The sequence below is a fragment of the Carcharhinus amblyrhynchos genome, chromosome 14 (assembly GCF_965287045.1).
Source record: "Carcharhinus amblyrhynchos chromosome 14, sCarAmb.v2.hapA, whole genome shotgun sequence".
In the NCBI taxonomy this organism is placed as follows: domain Eukaryota; kingdom Metazoa; phylum Chordata; class Chondrichthyes; order Carcharhiniformes; family Carcharhinidae; genus Carcharhinus; species Carcharhinus amblyrhynchos.
Window position 1 is genome coordinate 23,296,747 of NC_137337.1, and position 18,949 is coordinate 23,315,695.

At 41.0% G+C, this 18,949-nt stretch overlaps 1 protein-coding gene across 1 annotated transcript in view; it reads right to left on the bottom strand.

Moving 5' to 3' along the window:
• Window positions 1-18,949, bottom strand: part of mnat1 (MNAT1 component of CDK activating kinase) — a 114,314-nt gene that overhangs the window by 1,442 nt on the left and 93,923 nt on the right. The gene's annotated exons all lie outside the window — the stretch shown is intronic.

The window sequence follows — 18,949 nt, forward strand, 5'->3', positions numbered from 1 at the left end:
TTAGAAAGGCATGGATTAATCAAGCAGTAAGCATGGACCTGTGAAGGGCAGCTTTTGCTTAACTACTTCATTTCCGTAAAAATAAATCAGCGAATGGATAACAGGAATCCACAACATGCAAAAATGAAATTTCAGATGGTATTTGATAGGGTGCCGTTTAAGAGACTTGTTGTAAATATTAAGACATATGACATGAAAGAAAATATAGCTGCATGTGTAGTGAGATGTCATGGGGAATGTAGATGGGTAAACGGGTGTTTTTCAGATGGATTTGAGGTTGGCAGCCAACTGCTTATTAAAATTTGCTGATAAAATAAAATTATTGCAAATTGAGGAAGGCGGCAGATAGGGGATCTACGTAGATCAGTGAAATGGGCAGATAAGTAGCTGATGTAGCTTAATGAAGAAAATTATGAAATACTGCATTTTAAGATAAAAAGCAGTGAGAAGCAAATATAGTCTAAACAGAAGATCTGAAAAACAGATAAATAGTTTCTAATTTAGCAGTACTTGACAGGTTCTGTGGATGAAAGTGTTTTGAGGATAAACAAAATATTGTTTCCATTTTTGGTAAATCAACAAGGGGGCACATAAAACTCAAGATTATCTCCAGAAAACTAGAGGAAGAAGTTAGAAGAAATGTTTTCACACAAGTTGTTAGACAATGAACAAACAAAAGTACAGGAAAAGGCCCTTTTGCCCTCCCATCGTGCCAATCATGATGCCTTAACTAAACTAAAAAAAACTTCTCTTACTTGGTCTGTATCCCTCTATTCCCTCCCTATTCAATTACCCATCCAGATGCCTCTTAAATGTTGCAAGTATGCCTGCTTCCACGGACAACTTTATAATAAAGGCCTTCTGAAATAGAGACTATAATCATTTATAAAATGAGTATCAGCAAAGGATATAAGAAATTGGAAACAGGCATGTTACAGAATAATGTCAATAATCAGATGACAGGGTAGCACAGTGATCAAATTGTCTCCTTTGATGTAATTTACAATTTTAGTATTTTAAGAATACATTTTTTACAACTTGTTAGTAGGACATTTGTGCAAGTACTTACTGATTCCCCTTGCATTCCATGATATCTGCTTGAAGGCACTGGTCAGTTAAAGGAAATATTTGCTTAGTCATTTTCCAAATAGAGCTTTCCATTGTGCTTGGTTCCAATGTTAATTCATTCTGAAGCCAGTTGGTGAAGTAGGAAACCAGACCCCAATCTTTTTACTTAATACTAGATTTATTTACAAAATACAGCATTATAATTGTCTATCTCCTCCCTAACCAAAACTCAGTGTCCCAGATGCCTCTTTTAATAAGATTTGCAACAAAGATCTTGTCTGTGTTTGTGATGATGGTGTGTAACAGATCACTCAGGAAGTCTAAGTTGCTGTGACAACATGCACTTTTACATGCATGTTCTAATCTGGAGCTATGGACTGTGATGGTAGAGGCTACAACTTTTTTTCCATCAGATGACTGACCAGGAATCTCTCCCACAAGCTTTCCTTGGAATATTTTTACAATGTGTGGAGCAGGAAAGTAGAAGGAATAGATGATCACACAATGATGCAAATTGTAAATGAGAAGAAATTCACTGCAAGATCAACAGAAACAAATTCTGCCTTGACTGTTATTACTAAGGTGTAGTAAAATTATAAATCCTGTACTATTCAGAGCAGCTCAGTAACTTTGAAACTCGGGAGCTGAAGTACTCCATAGAACACTACAGCACAGAAACAGGCCCTTTGGCCCTTCGGCCCTTCTTGGCTGTGCTGAACCATTTTTCTGCCTAGTCCCACTGACCTGCACCTGGACCATATCCCTCCACACCCCTCTCATCCATGTACCTGTCCAAGTTTTCCTTAAATGTTAAAAGTGAGCCCGCATTTATCACTTCATCTGGCGGCTCATTCCACACTTCCACCACGTTCTGTGTGAAGAACTCCCTACCACTAATATTCCCTTTAAACTTTACTCCCTTCAATCCTAACCCACGTCCTCTAGTTTTTTCTCCTCTCACCTCAGTGGAAAAAGCCTGCTTCCCTATGCTCCAGGGAATAAAATCATAACCTATTCAACCTTTCTCTGTAACTCAGTTTCTCAAGTCGCGGCAACATCCTTGTAAACCTTCTCTGTACTCTTTCAACCTTATTAATATCCTTCTTGTAATTAGGTGACCAAAACTGCACACAATTCTCTAAATTTGGCCCCACCAATGTCTTGTACAACCTCACCATAACATTCCAACTCTTATGCTCAATACTTTGATTTATAAAGGCCAATGTTCTAAAAGGACTCTTTACAACCCTATCTACCTGTGATGGCACTTTTAGGGAATTATGTATCTGTATTTCCAGATCCCTCTATTCTACTACACTCTTCAGTGTTCTACCACTTACCATGTATGTTCTAACTTGGTTTATTCTTATATACTTTTATTTAAAAAACCCACACTCTGTCAGAGTTCAAATAAACGGCACAGAAAGCTCTTAGGCATTTGTAAAATGCAAAATAAGAACAAGAAATTTAACTAACCAAACATTTAACTATCAAAAAAAGGCATTTTTTGGCTCTGTTTAAGCAAGGTGGGGTGAATCAAGCATGTGAGGCAATTTTCTTTCAAAAGGATCTGAGAATAATAAAAGATGCTTGCTACTTTCGTTTATAATGTACATGTTGAAAGTTAAAGTTTATTTATTAGTCACAAGTAGACTTACATTCACACTGCAATGAAGTTACTGTGAAAATCCCCTAGCCACCACACTCCGAAGCCTTTTTGGGTACTTTAAGGGAGAGTTTAGCATGACCAATTCACCTAACTTGCACATCTTTGGACTGTGGGAGGAAACCCACAAAGACACAGGGAGAATGTGCAAACTCCACATGGACAGTGAACCAAGCCGGAATCGAACCTAGGTCCTGGCGCTGTGAGGCAGCAGTGCTAACCACTGTGCCACCTGTATCTACCCACCGATGAAATGATAAAAACAAATCAAGTTACTCATTTCCCAGTTCAGAACCAGATTATGCTTTTAAATTTGAACCTGCTTGTTATGTTTTGGAATGCACTGCATGAAAGGGTGGTAGAAGCAGATTCAATAGTAATTTTTAAAAAGGAATTGGATGGATACTTGAGAAGGAAAAAATTTGCAGGGCATGCAGAAAGAGCAGGAGAATGGAACACATTTGAAACCTCTTTTCAAGAACCGGCATGCAGGCCAACTGGCCCTCTTCCGGTGCTTTGCGATTCACTGAACCTCTGGAGGCAAGGAATCTTTCCCAAAAAATCGGGAAGGTTTGTTATTTTAAATAAACAGTGCTACATTTGGAAAGCTTTAGAACAATAACAGATTAAGAAAAAATTCCACACCAGCAGTTTTAGAAAAACTCCTATTCACCTCATCATACACTAGCAACTTACATATGCACCCCAAACATCTTTAATGTAGCAAATTGTCAGAAAGGGGAAGATCAAACACTGAGTGGGAACTAAAAGCTTAGAGATGATATCCTGATAAAAGCTGCTATCTGTACATTTCAGAACATGCATGAAGTGCTAGCAGCAACTTTTTATGACATAAATGACCAGATAAGATATCATCTCCAGTGGTATTAATAACAACATGCTGGGACTTATTTTATATGGTTTCACTCAAGATTCAATTCAGTTTAAGAAGAGTTAATGCCCACAGATACAACATTGTTCAACGTTGAAAAAGCCAGTAGTCACTGGGCAAAAAGAAGTCTGAGCAATCGGAAATATCAATGACCTATCCTGGAAAGAAGTGGGGCAGCCTTCAAAGTGGTTACTCTTGTGAATATTAGATTTCAGACAGAAGTAGGTTTGGTTCTAAGCAATTCCTAGCATTGTGATAGAATTTGTTTTCATTCGGCGCACTTCACACAGAGCTTTGCTGAACAGTGAAAAATGCCAAACTCATTTCATTCAAAATGGTGCCCATGACTTATAGCTCAGCAGGCCAATTCTTTCAATGTATATATTTGAGGGAGTGATCCAAAGACTGTGTTTATTTCATTCTCTCTCGGCAATGTTTGTCAGGGACACAGGGATAAACACAGCAAAACATGTTATGATCTTTTGGCGTAGGGCTAGCCAGCTTGAAAGCGAGTTTTGCTTAATTATTCATATAGTAGAGGAACAGGAGGAAATAGATATAGCTCACTGCATGATGGTTGTCTACCCATTCTGATATTCTATTGGTTTATAATTGGGACTCATCTTACTGAAGTGCTTTTCAGTTCACCTTCTGTAAACATAAGAAGTTGCACCTGTAGGTGTTTGAGGGATCATGGTATCTTGTACAGGCAACAAGAGGTCCATATTACAAGCTCCAGCTTACACTATTGTTTAACTAAACAGAGTAGTCATGGTGTATTCCAGACCACAAGAGGCATAAGGTCTGCCAATTGTTACAAATTTCAAATGTTTGTGATGTATATTTTTTCTGACACAGCAAACATGAGAAATATAACATTGACTGAAGGTATGATTAAAGAATGAGATTTCAAGGAAGCTCTTTAATCTAAAGATAGTGGCAATCTTAAGAACCTCTTATATATAACCTGTACAGTGTAGGCCATAACTTCAATTTTTGTACAATTGTACAGCTATGACAATCTAGAACAGTGTTACAATCCCAGCTGCTGTTACTGCTGAATAAGTCAAATTCCAGTATAGAACCAAACTTTAATTCTTTTTATTTAAATACGTGGATGGCAGCTACTGAACAGTCACAGGTCTACTATTCTATTCCCTAACACCAGTAACAGAAATAGTCCAAAGATAAGAAATGGGACCTTTCCAATAGATTAGCCACTAGACTTGGGAGTAGGACATTGGTGGAGTTAATGGAGTACGCAAAAAAGAAGGAAGGAGCAGGAAATAAGTTGCATTGATTTATATCAGCAAACATACATATTAACCATGCCCCTTCTGCACAGCATGTTAATGGTTGGCAATTACACTAGTGGAAGCTGGTTACATTGTCCCAGAAAGCTGGAAATTTTGACACCATTTTGTGCATTTTCTAGGACCGGTCAAGCCGAAATGTAATTTTTCCTATAAGGATTAGATACATTTTATTGATGTAATAAAAGTAATGGCATGTATTCAAGATAAATTGGTTTAAATGGGTTAATTCAACCATTAAGATAACAGGATCAGGAATGTCAAAGCTAGGCACTAGAACCTTATATTGTATGCCTATGAAAATAAAAATCATCGCACATTACAATTATTTAAATATTGTAGAAAGAGTGGTTTCCAGGAACAGACATAGGGATTTGAACTTTGTGCTTTCATATTCAGCTGTTTGGAGATAACCATTCTACACTTATTGAATATTAATATCCCTCTTTATATTTCTCAGTGGATGTTGACCACTTCCATTTTTGTGGAATGCACGTCCCTTTATTCACAGATTTACTGTTCCCAACTAGTTTTTGCTTGAAATATGGATTTTTCTAAAACAATGAAGCTACTAAAAATTATGATTCACTAACATGAGGTCTGGAACATTTGGGATTTTTGGCAAGAAGGAGATGGAAAGGAAGTGGGGAGGGGCAATTGGGGAATACAAAATTATCTTTTGACATTAGAGATTTTGATTATTTTAACAATTCTGTCATCAATTATTACTGTTTTATAGTATATAGGGCAGTGTTCTTCAACCCATGTTTTAATATTTCCAGAATTTAAAACTTCTTTATAATGAAAATAGCTGTTTGGTTGAGTTCTTTGTAGCCTATTCAGCAGAGGAAAGAAAACAGATATTAATACTGGTAACTTACTAGAGCAAACTATTATTATGAAGGTGTATGTGATAACAGGAAACATTGTTTGCCAAGGATGCTTCTGAATGCCAAAATCAGTTAGGAGCCAGAATATCCCGACTAAGCTCTTTTGGCTAACTATAAGAATCAAACACACTATGCTCATTCTTTTATTAACTAACTAAACTATTTGCAGATGATTTGCAGTGATAGGAATCTCCATTCATACATGTAGTTGTTCCTCCTGCATTGTAGAGGAGGAACAACAGTATTTTGCTGTGAACATTTATAATTCTACAAGTATATTGCAACTGAAAACTCAGATTTATTACTGTCTGGAAAGGATGGAATTCTTTTTAAAAGCAAGGAGATAAAGGGGAAAGGAGGAAAGTGACACAAGGGAATATAAAATTGATTTTTGGTCAGAGGTTTCAACTATTTTAAGTCTGTCATCACTTAATAATGTGTTTCAGATAGTATTCTCAAGCAGCATTTCTAACCCATGTAAATATTGACTGGCCTTCTGGCAGGAACCTGGAATTCAATGCTGAAAGGGTGCGGGAGACAGGAATCCTCACAATATTTAAGTAGCATTTACATGAGCTTGAAATGCCACAGCATACAAAGGCTACAGGCCAAGTGCTGGGAAATGGGATTAGAATAGATTGGTGCTTGATGACCAGCATGGACCCGATAGGCCGAAAGGCTTCTTTCCATGTTGTAAAACTTTATGATTCACTTTGATAATCAGGTCTCATCTAAATGCAGCCCATGAACAGATCTTGAGGGTCAAAACATACCATGGCAACTTCCTGATTCCCTTCTCCCACACTTGTCTAGATGTTGAATGAGATGTTAAAGGAGCGATGGGATGGAAGGCAAAAAATTGAAAGGTCTCCTAAATGACTTGAAGATCTGATGGAGAATTGAAGAGAGATGGGTGAAACCTGCTTCAGACAGACCACTCAAGATGATTATTGTTACGACCACAGCAAATGTTACTGCTGAGCAAGCAGGCCCAGTAGTGAGGTCCGTCTCATTGAGTATAAATGTTTTATATTGTGTAAACGAGGAGAAAGAGCTACTGATCCTGAAAACATAGAACCCCACTCATATCTTTAGAATTAAAAAAAATGTATTACAAGGAACAAAGCTTAAGTACACAAGATTAAAGTTACACAGCTAAAACAGTCTTACAGAACAACACACATACACACACATTTAATCTTTCATCTTAGACCTCACAATCTGTCTCTAGTAACCTTCCTCCTGTTTGTTTAAACCTGGACATACACCCTCACACAGCTTTCTTAATCTACACAGATTACCAACGTAATCCCAAAAAAAACACATCTCTTAATACAAACTAATTGTGGGCAACGATGTCTGACTGATAATGAAAATGGTTTTGGGGTCACGAAGCATCATGTATTCCTGATTTACACAAAATAATGTAACTGCTACATTTCTGGTGAGACCATTACCACCCTGGCGGAAGCAAAAGCAAAATACTGTAGATGCTGGAAATCTGAAATAAAAACAAGAAGTGCTGGAATTACTCAGCAGGGCTGGCATCATCTGTGGAGAGAAACACATTTAATGTTTCAGACTGATCTTCTATTAGGTCACCTCAAAAGAAAAAAGAAAACATGTAGTAGGAACACAGAATCTATCCAACAGTCCCCTAACCTACCAGTAAATTACTTTAGATACATCTCTGTCTGTTTCAAAGTCAGTTGCTATCCGTAGATATTTTTGTATCTTTTTTTGACACTTAAATTCTGGGGGAAAAACTTGTAGAATAGTATTTCCAGACAGTAACTGGTAAATAGGGGAAAACGGTAATGTCACTGAACTAGTAAACAAAAAACATGGGTGATTTTTTGTGAGTATGAAGAACCATGTTTTGCCCTATTAGGATAACAAAAAGTTACTGAACTAGTAATCTAGTTCAGGCCCAAGCTAATGTTCTGGGAACATGGGTTCAAATCCCACCATGGAAGCTGGTGGAATTTAAATTCAATTAATAATCTGGAATTGAAATGCTACTCACAGTAACGGTGACCATGAAACCAGTGTAGCGCCATGAAATCTGGTTCTTTAGAAAGCAAATCTGTTTTCCTTATGTGGTCTGGCCTACATGTGACTCCAGATCCACAGCAATATGGCTGACTCATTAGCTACCCTCTGAAATGGTGTGGCAAGCCACTCAGTTCAAGAGCAATTAGGGATGGGCAAAGAATGCCGGCTTTGCCAGTCACGCACACATTCCAGGAAAGAATAAGTTTTAAAAATATGACTCAGCAATTCAAAACTCTTATTTAACTGAAAGTTTGAGTAAATAAATTCCTCTTCATAGAATCCTACAGTGCAGGAGGCCGCCATTTGGCCCATCAAGTCTGCGCCGACCACAATCCTAGCCAGATCCTATCCCCATAACCACATACATTTACCTTAGCTAGCCTCCCAACACTAAGGGGCAATTTAGTATGGCCAATCCACCTAACCCGCACATCTTTGGACTGTGGGAGGAAACCGGAGCACCCGGAGGAAACCCACGCAAACACGGGGAGAATAAGAACATAAGAACATAAGAAATAGGAGCAGGAGTAGGCCATCTAGCCCTTCGAGCCTGCCCCGCCATTCAATAAGGTCATGGCTGATCTGAAGTGGATCAGTTCCACTTTCCCGCTTTCTCCCCATAACCCTTAATTCCCTTGTCTGTCAAAAACCTATCTACCTGTGACTTAAATACATTTAGCGAAGTAGCTTCCACCACTTCAACGGGCAGAGAATTCCAGAGATTCACCACCCTTTGAGTGAAGAAGTTTCTCCTCAACTCCAATCTAAACTGCACCCCCCCTTATCTTGAGGCTGTGTCCTCTAGTCCTGCTATCCTTTCTAAGCAGGAAGAATCTCTCTACTTCTACCCAATCCATCCCTTTCATTATCTTATACGTCTCTATAAGATCCCCCCTCATTCTTCTAAACTCCAGCGAGTACAGACCTAGTCTATTCAGTCTCTCTTCACAGTCCAACCCCCTCATCTCCAGTATCAGCCTAGTGAACCCCCTCTGCACTCCCTCCAAGGCCTATATATCCTTCCGCAAGTGCGGCGACCAAAACTGCACACAGTACTCCAGCTGCAGCCTCACCAGTACCCTGTACAGTTGCAGCAAGACCTCCCTACTTTTATATTCTATCCCCCTCACTATAAAGGCCAACATTCCATTCGCCTTCTTGATCACCTGCTGCACCTGCAGACTGGGTTTTTGCAACTCGTGCACAAGGACTCCCAGGTCCCTCTGCACCGTAGCATGCTGCAGCTTTTTGCCCTTTAAATAGTAATCCCTCCTACTATTATTTCTGCCAAAGTGGATAACCTCACACTTGCTAACATTATACTCCATCTGCCAGGTCCTCGCCCACTCGCTCAGCCTATCCAGATCCCTCTGCAGACTCTCCACACCCTCCGCACAATTTGCTTTTCCAATGTGCGAATGTGTGAACTCCGCACAGACAGTGGCCCAAGCTGGGAATCGAACCTCTTGTACATCGGCTATTTTACAACATGCCTCTGAACGTCCAATATGTATAACTGCACCTTCCTCAGAACCTGGTGGTGTCTTAATTTAAGGGTTCAAAGCAAGAAAAAAGTATTGGATTTTGTAACACTATTTTTTTTGCTCTATAATAAATTGGCCAAGTGCAGCTGAGCCTGAAGCTGGACAACAGGAAATAAGGTTTGTAACATAAAACCTTAAGATGGAGGGCACTGCATAAAAGGTCACGCACTTGAAGATTTTTTTCACAATTACTTATTGATTCATACGTGTTTTATAGTATTTCCAGGATTTCGAAATCAGAACACCATTTGAAATACAGGTGCTCTCTGTAATGCATTTGTAAAGCAGTAATCTTTTATTAAATTATTGCCGTGGGATCCTTAACTTAATATTTTGACACTGAAGTGGTTCAGAATTTAGAAAAGGCTGAAAATCCTTGGCACACATTTTTAAGTTAGATCGTTAACCACTACTTTTTTCAAACAAGGCTCAACAGGTAAGAATGTGTCAAGTGGGTAATTAAGCCAAAGGTTGCATTGTTCAGCCGTTATCAGTGAATTTTCAGGACTATTTGCCTCCCTATATGGGCATAATAGTACATACTCACAGTTCTAACAGCTGTCATCCCTTCAATTACACTTTGCAGAAAACTGCAAGCTGTATAAATATTCCCCTAGCAACCATATGATCACCAATAAAAGGAACTAAATTAGCCAACTAAAATAACCCCTGCATTAAGTTGTGAGAGCAACCACAAAAGTATTTTTCTACTTCTTTACAAACGTGTTGTGTCCTGTATTAAATATATCATGGTATAAACAGGCATCCATATTCGATAGGCCACCAGTATGGTTAGATGGGCCTATTCACTTGTATTTACACATAACAATAACTTGTATGTATATAGCGCCTTTATCATGATAGTGTCCCAAGATGTTAACCAGAACCATTGTAAAACAAAACCTGACACTACAATATGCAAGGGGATATTAGGGCAGATGACCAAAAGCTTTGGTCAAAAGGCTAGGTCTTAAACGAGGTAGCAAGGTGGAGAGGTTTTTAGGAAGGCAATCACAGAGTTTCAGATCCAGGCAGCTGAAGGTAGGGCCACAAGTGCGGAGTAGTAACGTAAAATGGAAGTCCCACCTTCTATATAATGGCAGTAGCTACTGTAAACCAGGGCAATTAAAAGGTCCCAGCCACTGTGAGAAGCCAGGGAGAAAGTAGCATGCAAGGCAAGTGGGTGAGGGGGTTAGGGTGATCGCGGGAGGGGGGGAAGCAGTGGGAGGTATTGGGGGGGATGGGGAAATTGTTGAGGACGGTTCAGGTAGATGAATGGGGTGCCTTGCTCTGGGGGGTCCAGTGGTCGGTATCGTAGTTAGAAGTAGTTTTAATCCTTCCAATTTTTGCTGGGTAATGCTAAGAGAGTCAGAAACATCCAAAGTCCCCAGTTTAAATCAGAGTATTGGATGGTTCCAAGTACAGGATAATTGTCCATCAGAAATTTAAACTTCCTGGACCATTATTGTGCAGTCCTTGCATGGGGACTTCCAGGGGTCCACCAGCACATCTTCTGGGGTACCTCTATTGTACAACATGTAGAAAACAGAAGTTCTGGGCGAATGTGTTATTTCATAACTGTAATAGTTAAGATTAATGGACACTAGAGGGCAAAATTACAGCACGTGTTAAAGAGCTATGGCCCAAAGGCAAAGCATCTGGTAATTATTTGAAGTGTTAAATGGAACAGTGCTAAGACAATGGAATACAAAGAGCGGTCAGCAAGTAAATATAACTACACAGCACAGTATGAAATTTGGTAGTGATTTCCCATTAGCTTCTTGTTCATAAATTACTCATATGCTTTCATTTAATTCACTTGAATACAAAAACAGTAGACAAATCTACTCTTCCATTGTCTCTCAAACAGTTACAATTTAAAACCCTATTATCTTAACATTGCACTGAAGTTACTGTGAAATTCTCCTAGTCGCCACGCTCCACCACCTGTTCAGGTACACTGAGGGAGAATTTAGATGACCAATGCACCTAACTGGCACATCTTTGAGTGTGGGAGAAAACCAGAACACCTGGAGGAAACCCACACAGACATGGGAAGAATGTGCAAATTCCACACAGATGGCGACCCAAGCTGGGAATCGAACCCGGGTCCCTGGCACTGAGGCAGCAGTGCTAACCACTGTGCCTCCGTGCCGCCCCCTACACAATACAGTATGTTGTTGGCATCCAATTTATGCAGTACAAATGTGAAAAAAGTCGGAATGCAAGATGCATCATTGCCTTTCCAAGTCAAGTTATCCTATGTACAGCAAAGCTGGGGAATAGGGACGTTGTATTTCAGCAAGATCATGAATTCCATGTGTCAGGTGCTTCCAAAATTTCTGTGTCAACATTTTTCAGGTTCCACTTGGTTTTATAAACAATCCCAAATTTTTCCATCTGAATATTGATTAAGTACACAAAAACTTCATACTCACAGCAGTACAACATTTGAATTAGTGCTTATTTTTTGGCATTTTCTGCCCGCTTGTGTTTTTGCTCTATCTTGTAAAATTACATTAATTTGAAGTGCCTGTACATTCAGAAAGAATCCATAAAGAAAAATAACTTGTAAATAACAAATCCAAAAACCGACACACTTGGCACAAAATCAAATTAAGGAATATCAGATTTCTTAATTGTGAGTAAACACGTATGGCACATAGGCAGTGAATTGGTTAGGCACCTGGAGAGAAAAGTTTGAGGGGCAAGGGCAGCCACCTTTCAAAAGGGGAAAAAATGTCTTTCATTCATTGAAATAATTAAATTATTAAGGTGGAAGAACAAAATCATAGAATCCCTATAGTGTAGGAGGAGGCCATTTGGCCCATCGAGTCTGCAATGACTTTCCGAACAGCATCTTACCAGGCCCAATCCCCTCTCCCACCCTATCCTTGCATGCATTTACCCCACTAATCCCCATGGTGTTGGGAGCAGGTACGATAGCAGCATTTAAAGGACATCTAGATGAATACATGAATAGATTGGGAATGGAAGAGCACAGACTCCGTAAGAGCATATGGTTGTAGTTTAGACAGGCATCAGGATTGGCGCAGGCTTGGCGGGCCTGTTCCTGTGCAATACTGTTCTTTGTTCAAGGGTGTCCAAATGGGCTCATGGTCAAAATCATAGCTAGATCCTTCCAAATACACTGAAGTAGAAGCAGTGAAGCCAGGACTTCTTTGAAGTACCCAAATATATTTTGGCTTTTGGTTAAAATTTATCTTTTGTTTTTTGAATTGAATTTGTGGTGTTGCTGGAACTACTTCAAGATTTAATCCAAAGCAGAACAGACCAGTCAAGTTGTAACATACTGATTTTACAATGCAGACAGCATTGGATCTCACCTCAAGTACACAAATGTGACTTACCTACACCGATAAATCATTTTCCTCCAAAATCATACCTCAAAATTTTTGCATCGCAAATCAGACATTTATCACAACAAAGGCTCCACACTATTGGCAGATAGGATGAGGGCTTTGATCTGAGACTTTTTTTTTTAAGTACCTCAGACAAATCAATTAGGAACATAAAATTGAGGGTCGGCTATTCACCCACTTAAGCCTATCCACTATTCAATTGGATTAAGGCTGATCAGGACCTCAGCTCCATTTCGTTGTTTTGATTCAATTTCCCAATTCTCCCACTTTTCCAAACTTTTAGGGACATTAGGAACAAGGACATTTGGACAGTACTAGAAGTAGTCATTCTGATAATGAAGTCAACATCTGCTGAGGAAGACTTGTCCAAAAGGACAGTTTATAACGCTCGCAATCCAGTCTAAACCCATCTCCAAAGGTCCAAGTTATCATGTCAGCAACGACAGAGTGGTGGTCGCCTCAGTGCTTTGGTGCGTCCAAGTGATTTAATTGTCTTTCATGGGTTCTCTCACGACCGAGGTCTAATGTGGGATTGCCATGGATGTTCGCAGAAATTGCACTTCAATGGAGAGTCCAGCAGGGCATGCCAGGTGCAGCACTAGGCATACCTAAAAATGAGGTGTCAACCTGGTGAAGCTACCAGACAGGACTACTTGCATGCCAAATGGCATAAACAGCAAATGGTAGACAGAGCTAAGCAGTCCCACAACCAACAGATCAGATCTATGCTCTGCAATTCTGCCACTTCCAGTTATGAATGGTGGTGGACAACTAAATAACTCATTAGAGGAGGAGGCTCCACAAACATCCCCATCTTCAATGATGGAGGAGCCCAGCACATGAAGGGGCAGTGCTCCGAAAGCTCAGGGCTTGTGCTATCAAATAAACCTGTTGGACTTTAAGCTAGTATTGTGAGACTACCTATGGAGCCCGTAGGAAGATGAGGATGAAGCTTTGCAGTAATCTTCAGCCAGAAGTGCCAAGTGAATGATCCATCTCGGCACCCTCCAGTTTTGCCAGGGTCACTCATCTCCTGACCTCATTACAGCCTTGATTCAAACGTGGACAAAAGATCTGAATTCCAGAAGCAAAGTAAGTGTGACAGCCCTTGACATCAAGACCATATTCAACCAAGTGTGGCATCAAGGAGCCCTAGCTGGAGGTCCCCAGCATCTCAGATGCTTGTCTCCAGCCAATTCAATTCACTCCACATGATATCAAGAAGCAGTTGGAGGGGGCACTGGATTCTGCAAAGGCAATAGATGACATTCCAGCAATAATTCTGAAGACTTGTGCTCCAGAACTTGCCACTTCACTAGCCAAGCTCTTCCAGTATAGTTACAACACTGGCATCTACTCAACAGTGTGGAAAATTGCCCCGGTGTGTTCTATATACAAAAAGCAGGACAAATCCAACCCTACCAATTACCGCCCAATCTACTCTCGATCATCAATAAAGTGATCAATAAAAAGGTCATCAACAGTGCTATCAAGCAGCATCGGCTCAGCAACAACCTGCTCAGTGACGCCCAGTTTGGGTTTCGCCAGGGTCATTCAGCTCCTGACCTCGTTACGGCCTTGGTTCAAACATGGACGAAAGAGCTGAATTCCAGAAGCAAAGTGACAGTGATAGCCCTTGACATCAAGACCATATTCAACCAAGTGTGGCATCAAGGAGCCCTAGCAAAACTGGAATCAATGGGTATGAGGGAATAAGCTCTCTGCTGGTTCGAGTCATACCCGGTACGAAGGCAGATGGTTGTGGTTGCGGACAGTCAGTCATTTCAGCTCCAGGACATCGCTGCAGGAATCCCTAGGGTAGTGTCCCAGGCCCAACCATCTTTAGCTGCTTCATCAATGACCCTCTTCCATAAGGTCAGAAATGGGGATGTTCGCTGATGAGCGCACAATATTCAGCACCATTCACGACTCCTCAGGTACTAGAGCAGTTCATGTTCAAATGCAACAAGATCTGGACAATATCCAGGCTTGGGCTGAAAAGTGGCAAGTAACATTCACGCCACACAAGTGCCAGGCACACTAATCACCACCTCAACTTTCAATGGTGTTATCATCACTGAAACCCCCACTGTCAACATCCTTGGGGTTACCATTGATCTGAGACTCAAACACAGTGGCTACAAGAGCAAGTCAGAGGCTAGGGGTACTATGGCGAGTAACTCACCCCCTTACTCCCCAAAGCCTATCCACCATATACAAGGCACACGTCAGGAGTGATGGAATCCTCCCCACTTGCCAGAATGGGTGCAGCTCCAACAATACTCAAAAAGCTTGACACCATCCAGGACAAAGCAGCCTGCTTGATTGGTGCCACACCTACAAATATGCACTCCCTCCGCCACCAACACCCAATGGCAGCAGTGTGTACTATCTACAAGACACACTGCAGCAATTCATCAAAGATCTGTAGACAGCACCTTCCAAACCCACGACCACTTCCATCTAGGACAAGGACAGCAGATACATGGGAACGCCACTTCCTACAAGTTCCCCTCCAAGCCACTCACCATCCTGACTGGGAAAAATATCACTGTTCCTTTGCAGTCGCTGGGTCAAAATCCTGGAATTCCCTCCCTAACAGCATTGTGGGTCAACCCACAGCACATAGATTGCAGCGATTCAAGAAGGTGGCTCACCACCACCTTCTCAAGGGCGATGAGGGATGGGCAATAAATGCTAGCCAGCCAGTGTTTGATAAAAAATAGTTCACATTGTCACTGTTGGTGCTTGAGGGAACATCTATAGCTGCACCAACTCTGGCCTACCTCAGGTTGCAACAAGTATTGCAAGTTTGGCACGTATAATCTCGAAACATGCAGAATTAGATTTTATGCTTGCCTTCTCATGGGCCAGTGGCTGCAGAGCTTTCCCCAGAGGAGTGGTTTCCATGCCTCTTTTCCAGGATGTCCTTGTATTGCTTGCACTGGCAACTTCATGTTGTTTGTCCAGAGACAAATCCTGTTGAAGGTTTACTTTGGGATTCTGTAAGTTTTCCATAACCTGCCAAACTAAATTGAATTTTCTGGAGAATAGTCTCCATGTTGTTCAGCCGAACATGATGAAAGATTTCATATCAGGTAACTAAACACACTAAGTGCTGAACATTCAGGCTCCTCAGAGGCATTGCTTAGACCAGGCAGAAAGGGAAGACAGTGCTGCAGTAGTAATACGACTGGATCAGTAATCCAGAGGCCCAAGCTAATAGAAAAATAGAATCCTTATAGTATAAGACGCCGCCATTTAGCCCATCAAGCCTGCACCAACATCAACCTACCCTATCTTCATAACCCCATATATTTAGTCTGCTAATCCACCCCCCCGAAATTAGGGGCAATTTAGTATGCCCCAATGCACCTAACCCGCACATTTTTGGACTGCGGGAGGAAACTGGACCACCCGGAGGGAGTCCATGCAGACATGAGGAGAACGTGCAAACTCCACACAGACAGGAAATCAAACCTGGGTCCCTGGCACTGTGAGGCAGCAGTGCCAACCACTGTGCTGTCCTGGGTACATGCACCCATCCTGGCAAGTGGGGAGGATTCCATTACACTTCTGACCTGTGCCTTGTAGATGATGGATAGGCTTTGGGGGAATCAGGAGGTGAGTTACTCACCACTGTACTCCTAGTCTCCGACCTGCTCTTGTAGCCTGTGTTTATGTGGCGAGTCCAGTTGAATTTCTGGTCAATGGCAAGTATGTTGACAGTGGAGGTTTCAGTGATGATAACACCATTGAATGTCGAGGTAATGCCCTGGGCACGTGAATTTAAATTGCACCACAGCAACTACTGGAATTTTAATTCAATGAATAAATCTGGAATAACGTAAACTGTTGTAAAAGCCCATCTGGATCACTAATGCCCTTCCTTTCAGGGAGGAAATCTGCCCTCCTGTACTCTAAACAAACAAGCACCACTACCCAAAATTTGGTAGCCCATGCTCTGAATCTTGCATTCATTCACCAAAATGTTTGACCAGACAATCATTTGATTGGCTGAATAATAAGACATAAGATCATAAGACATAGGAGCATAATGAGAACACTTGGCCCATCAAGTCTGCTTCATCATTCAATCATGGCTGATATTTTACTTATCCCTATTCTCCTGCCTTTTCCCCATAATCCCTGACCCCCTTATTAATCAAAAACCTATCTACCTCTGTCTTAAAGACACTCAATGACCTGGCCTCCGCAGCTTTCTGTGGCAAAGAGTTCCACAGATTCATCACTCTGTAGCTGAAGAAATTTGTCCTCATCTGTTTTAAAGGATCGTCCCTTTAGCCTGAGGTTGTGCCCTCTGCTTCTAATTTTTCCTCCATGTCCACTCTATCCAGGCTTCGCAGTATCCTGTAAGTTTGTAATATCCCTCCTGATCCTTCTAACCTCTAACCAAGTACACAGACCCAAAGTCCTCAGTTGTTCCTCATACGACAAGCTCTTCATTCCAGAGATCATTCTTGTGAACCTTCTCTGGATCCTTTCCAAGGCCAGCACATCCTTCATTAGATCTGGGACCCAATACTCCAAATGGGGTCTGACCAGAGCCTTGTACAGCCTCAGAATTACATCCTCACTCTTGTATTCTAGGGTGTCTTGATTTATTCCATGAGTAAATTAATCCAGTTTCTTTCTTTCACACTGATGTGGGTGAAATGATCAACCCACCACCTTGTTCTTTCCCTCTGACAACTCCAAGCAATAATCAGTATTTCTACCAGTGCAACCCATACTCCTCTATGTTCACTCCCCATTAATATGTAGCATTTCATCGAATGCAGTCCTTTCCTCATTGTGGGTGGGGAAGAGTTTGGCACTTAATCAATAAATCTCTTGATTCTCCATCGACTATGGAAACAGCTCGTCAGCTGCTTCCATTTCATTCCATACAAAATGATACTTTAGTCCTGTCTACTGCTCAGCTGCATTACTATCATATCATTACTGGTTCACTGCCCTTCCTCCTTGTCCATTCTAAAACTCCTCCATCTCAGAGAGATTCCCATCCCTCACCACTACAGAGCATCAATAAAGATCCCAGGAAACTGTTTCTCTCCGCTGCCAACCCCACCAAACCTCACCATAAGCATTCAAATACCATCATCCTATCATAATCTCTTTAATCCTGACATTTAAAAGGGAATTGGATAAACATGCAAAAGATAAAATGTGCAGGGTTAAGGGGAAAGGGGGTGGGGATTGGTACTGGTTAAAGTAGCCTGGCAGTTGGGAGCTGAATGTCCTCCTTCTTTGGTTTTAATTGCCTGCTTGTTGTTTCATGTCTTCATCAAAGTTTCTACTTGGAAAGTTTCAGTTTCTCCTGCAAGCCTAGATTTTGGGTCAATATTCTTGTTCATGAGCAAAATATGGACTGTGTAGTCTGAACATTTACGATATCAGCATAACAGATATGATTTATTTTACTCTATGTTACAAGGCTTGTCCCTTTATTTTCAAAAACATGATCTTTCAACTGACTGGAAATTTTGCAATTTGAACTGAGAAAGAACAATCTACTTGAAATGCAAGGCCGCATTCTAAGGTGGAGGTAAGAAACCAACAAATCACCCTCAGCAGAGTGTGGAGAGAGAGAGACATTTTCTATAATCCAGACACCCACCAAAAGTCGTATCAGAAAGAGACATTAAAAAACAAAGTACTGGATATTGAAGCAATGGCTACTGTAGACAAACTGGCTCAAACCTCTGTGAAATACACAATGGTATTTCAAGACAAGGCTGCCAGTGCTAGGGAGAGATTGCTAGTGATACAGGCACTTTCCAAAAAGCCAACAGTGCAGGAAACAAGCTTGAAAGCTGCTTGCTATCTTCCCTTATTTTGGAGTAAGAGTGCTGCCTGGCTCAGGAAGCCAACCAGAAACCGAGCACTGAACCAGAATCTTATAATAATTGAAAAATGTTCTACATCTAACTGCATCCAAGGAACCAGCTAACTTAAATTGGCTGCAACATTTAAAATCTACGCCTCAAGGACAATCAAAGGACGCTTAACCAGATATTTTACCTTTTTTACTGGACCATAACTCCCTTTATTTCTGATGTACACATGTGTGTGCAAGCATGTATATGTTTGTGTGCCCTAATGACTGCATGAGGG